This window comes from Oryx dammah, unplaced genomic scaffold (assembly GCF_014754425.2).
Source record: "Oryx dammah isolate SB20612 unplaced genomic scaffold, SCBI_Odam_1.1 HiC_scaffold_23, whole genome shotgun sequence".
NCBI lineage: Eukaryota > Metazoa > Chordata > Mammalia > Artiodactyla > Bovidae > Oryx > Oryx dammah.
In genome coordinates, this window is record NW_024070207.1 from 117,986,434 (window position 1) to 117,991,989 (window position 5,556).

Below are 5,556 nucleotides of genomic sequence, written 5' to 3' on the forward strand. Positions count from 1 at the left end.
ACAGACAGAGGTTTGTAACACTGTATAAGAGGCGGTAACCAAAATCATGCCAAGAAATACAATAAGGCAAAATGATTGCCTGAGGAGGCCTTACAAATAGCTGAGAAAAGAAGAGATGTGAAAGGCAAAGGAGAAAAGGAAAGATATATCCATCTGAATGCACAGTTCCAAAGAATAGCAAGGAGAGATAAGAAAGCCTTCTTAAGTGAACAATGCAAAAGAATAGAGAAAAAAATTGAATGGGAAAGACTAGAGATCTCTTCAAGAAAATTAGAGATATCAAAGGAACATTTCATGCAAAAATAGGCACCATAAAGGACAGAAATGGCATGGACCTAAACAAGATATTGAGCAGAGATGCCAAGAATACACAGAACTGTACAAAAAGATCTTAATGACCCAGATAACCATGATGGTGTGATCACTCACCTAGAGCCGGATATCCTGGAGTGTGAAGTCAAGTGGGCCTTAGGAAGCATCACTATAAAGCTAGTGGAGTTGATGGAATTCTAGCTGAGTTATTTCAAATCCTAAAAGATAAGGCTGTTAAAGTGCTGCACTCAATATGTCAGCAAATCTGGAAAACAGCAGTGGCCACAGGACTAGAAAAAGTCAGTGTTCATTCCAATCCCAAAGAAGGGCAATGCCAAAGAATGTTCAAACTACCACACAATTGCACTTATTTCAAATGCTAGCAAGGTAATGCTCAAAATCCTGCAAACTAAGTTTCATTACTGCATGAATAGAGAACTTCCAGATGTATAAGCTGGATTTAGAAAAAGCAGAGGAACCAGAGATCAAATTGCCAACATCCATTGGATCATAGAAAAAGCAAGGAAATTCCAGAAAAAAAAAAAAAAAACATCTACTTCTGCCTCATTGACTATGCTAAAGCCTTTGATTGTGTGGATCACAACAAGCTATGGAAAATTCTTAAAGAGAAGAGAATACCAAAGCACCTTGCCTGCCTCCTGAGAAACCTATATGCAGGTCAAAAAGCAACAGTGAGAACCAGAAAAGGAACAATGGACTGGCTCAAAATTGGGAAAGGAGTACATCAAGGCTATATATTATCACCCTACTTAGTTAACTTACATGCAGAGTACATCTTTCAAAATGCCAGGCTGGATGAAGCTTGAGCTGGAATCAAGATTGCTGGGAGAAATATCAACAACCTCAGATATGCAGATGACACCACCCTTATGGCAAAAAGTGAAGAGGAGCTAAAAAGCCTCTTGATAAAAGTGAAAGAGGAGAGTGAAAAAGCTGGCTTAAAACTCAATATTCAGAAAACTAAGATCGTGGCATCTGGTCCCATCACTTCATGGCAAATAGATTGTGGAAAAAATGGAAACAGTGACAGACTTTATTTTCTTGGGCTCCCAAATCACTGCAGATAGTGATTGCAGCCATGAAATTAAAAGATGCTTAAAACAAAAACAAACAAACAAACAAAAAAAAAAACATTTGCTCCTTGGAAGAAAAACTATGACAAACCTAGACAGTGTATTAAAAAGCAGAGACATCACTTTCCCAACAATGGTCCATGTAGTTAAAGGTATGGTTTTTCCAGTAGTCATGTATGGATGTGAGAGTTGGGCCATAAATAAGGCTGAGTACCAAAGAATTGATGCTTTTGAACTGTGGTGCTGGAGAAGACTCTTGAGAGTCCCTTGGACAGCAAAGAGATCAAAGAAGTCAATTATAAAGAAAATCAGTGCGAAATATACATTGGAAGGACTGAAGCTGAAGCTCCAATACTTTGGCCACCTGATTTGAAGAGCTAACTCACTGGAAAAGACCCTGATGCTGGGAAAGATTGAGGGCAGGAGGAGAAGGGGGTGACAGAGGATGAGATGGTTGGGTGGCCATCATCGACTCAAGAGACATGAGTTTGTGCAAACTCTGGGAGATGGTGATGGACAGAGAAGCCTGGCGTGCTGCAGTCCATAGGGTTGCAAACAGTCGGACACAACTGAGCAAATGAACACCACCACCACCCACCTACAGCATATTAACCAATCACCTAATGCCACCATTCCTGTAGGAATTTTCTCTGTCATGAGGCTATAAAAATTATCTACTAGCCTGAGAAAGGGTTCAGCTCTCCCTTGAGCCAGCCCGCTGTTCTAACAGCATCTCCCACTCCAATAATCTTTATTCTCCTCTCATTCTGTCTCATTTCTGGAAATTTTTTCCAACCTGTGCATAGACCATGACAGCTTGCCCTATATATCTCTTTCACCTCACTGTTCTTGAGTTATATCCTTTTGTAATAAAATGTTGATCTATTAGGTAAAATGTTCCTCTGAGTCACTTTAGCAAATTAGTTGAATCAGAGGAGGGGTCATGGGAACCTGTGATTTATGGCCAGTTGGTCAGAAGTGCAACCTGGACTTGCTATTGGCATCCCAAGATGGAGGGGTTCATTGAAACATCCAATCTATAGCCAGTTGATGAGAAGCACAGAAGCCAGTGAATGCAGAAACAAAAAGCAGTCAAGAAAGGAAAGTGATACTATTAGGGGAACCACTGACTGAAACAACACACCCTGGTCAGGCACGACAGCAACCACTTGCATGAGTATCTTACAACAGGAGGTCCTGGTAAGGAACGCAGAACTAGCTAGCTAACACCAACCAGAAGACTTCAGGAAAGGTCAAATGGAGTGAGGGGCCGCCAGTGCCTGTGTCTTGCCAACCTCGCAGAATCCTTCTTACTGGAATCCATCTTGGCTGAACGATGTGTGTGCCACCAAGGACCCCGAGTCAGAGTGACTGACCAGAATCAGCCTGAAGACTCACTCCATCCCCGTAAAACCTAAGACAGTGAGCCATGCGGCAGAGCAATTCCCTGGGTTCCCTTACCCTGCTGCGCTCTGCCCTGGCGCCCCTTCCCAACACAGTCTCCTGCTCTGTCAGCACATGTGTCTCCTCAGACAACTCATTTCTGAGTTCTGGAGAAGAGCCCTCTCTCGGGCTCTGGAAGGGGTCCCCCTTTCCTGCAACCACAGCTTAAACAAACGTTCCGCAGTAAAACAGAGCCCTAGTTCTTCCTCAAAGAATATACATATACCATTGCAGAAATTAAGACCTGCGTCCCCAGGTGGCAGATTGTGACCACATGCTAACCACAAGCATGTAGATCACAAACTAGTTAGAACCAGAAGGTTGTTAACTTCACCACCAACCAATAGGAACAAAGTCTACAAGCTGCAACCTGCACCTCAAATATGTTGCCTTAAAAAACCCTTTCCTAGAGGGGCAAGGTAGGAGTAGGGGATTAAGGAGTATAAACTACTCTATAAAATATTTAAGCTACTAGGATATACTGTGCAACACAGGGAATACAGCCAGTATTTTATAACTATAAATGGAGTCAAATTCTTAAAAATTATGAACCACTATGTCGTACACCTGAAACTTTTATAATATTGTAAATCAACCATATCAAATAAATAAATAAATACAAACCTTTCCCTGGAAGCCATTGGAGTGTCTGGGTGTTTTGAGCACTGGCTGCCTGTCCTTCATAACAATCTGGTGTCATTAGATTGGCTTTGCTGTGTGGTGGATGAGTGGAGTCCATCTGTTCAGCCAAGTTCAGTTCAGTAATACCACCTAGGTGAAGATGGATAAAATTGAAACATTTAGCAGGTTCCTTTTAGTTGAAGAATAAAAGAAGTGCTTTTCTTAGAATCAGCCATAATTCAAAATGGAACAATTACATGAAGTGTTTCCAGGAAAATGGTGCTATATAGGTGATCTTGTCATTACCAGACTTTTATCACTCATATAAACATGGAAAATAAGCAGTGAGCAAAAGGGCAAATGTGACTTTACAGAAAAGTGTTTTTTGCTTTCATAATAGGCTCTCTCCTCCTGATGGAATTTAATGCAAGTAGATCTGATTGAAAAAATGCAGACCCACTGCTCCTCTGTCATTCACTCAGTGATGACTCAAAGTAATCCTCGACAACCTGATTTTTCAAAATAAGTGGTGACCAAAGAACTACTATCCACAGGCTTTTTCATGTATTAATATTTCATTTTCTAAGTTTCAAATCAAAGAAGAATCCAGAGACAGTGAGTTTTAAGGTTTCAGGAACAATCACTTTTTTTTTTAAGCCACTCAGTTTTTGAAATTTTATTACATTAGTTTTGGAGAACAAATACACCCCCTTTCTCAGGACTCAGTAAATATGCTGAATTGCTTTGTAAAAACACAAGTCACACGTTTGCAGCAAGCAGATTATAATTATAAAGCAATACAAAGAAAAGGCCATGGCATGCTTTATTCAAGCAAGGATTTAAAGTAGGTGCCAAATGGGCACCAGGAGATGGAATGGGCCAGTTAGGGACTGTTGCAGTATTTGGTTGCAATTTAAGGGTAAGAACAGATTTGCTAAGAGGGGAAAGCAATACAGCATGTGGGGGTCAATTAAGTTGAAGTTGGAGAGTAAGCACTTCAAGGTCATGAGTATCTTAAACTGAAGAACAGACTCCTCTAACTGGGATGATGACCCTTTTCACTAAAATTCCTGAAGTCAAGGTGTCCTAAACGTAAGTTTGTGGAGGAAGGAATCTATATAACCTGGTGCAGCAACTCAGTGAACCCTGCATTTGGTAACATTACATCTATCACAACTAGATTATACTAACACATGGGCAAGGAAATGACTACTAGTAAAAGAGTGGAAGGTCTGCAATTAACAAACAGACTTGATGGAAAATATAGTCAGGAACAACATCTTTAGCTATGTGCTTTATAATCTTGTAAATATTTTTTTCAAAGATATGACTTTATTATTTTAGTATTTACTTGCAATAATTATAAAACTTATAGAAACTTTTTACTTCCTTCCATAGAAAAGGAAGTAAAAGACTAGGGAGTCAGATATATTTTTATTTCTTTTTTTTCTTTGGAATTGTATCATCTGAAGGTGGTCGACTATACTGAACTCAAGTAAAAAATTAAATAGAATTTCTGCCAACTGTGTACAGGATAGAGATGTGGAATTTGGATGAGTTTCACAGATATATAGACAATCTGTCCTCTGGTCTAAGCAGTTTATAATGACTGTTAGATTGGAAATTCATAAAACAGACTACTAAAATATCAATTCAGTTTTTTCCTTTTGAAAAAAATATGCCTTACTCATTTAATTTTAAAATAGCTTTGTGAAGTAGGGTTATTATTTTTATTTTACGGATGAGAAGCTGAGGCCAAGAGAGGTTAAGGTAGGTAATGGCAGAGGTGGGCTTCATGCGAAGGCTATGTCTAAGCCTCTACTGTCTAACCCTTTAACCACTCTGCAGCACCGCCTGCCTAAAAGAGGCAAAATCTAAAACAATGACAATGATGAAAACAACAAAAAAGACAATAACTGACAAGAAATCAATATCTTCCCAGGTGGCACAGTGGTAAAGAACCTGCCTCCAATGCAGGAGACGCAGGAGACGTGGGTTTGATCCCTGGGTTGGGAAGATGCCCCGGGGGAGGAAATGGCACCCACTCCAGTATTCTTGCCTGGAGAATCCCATGGACAGAGGAGCC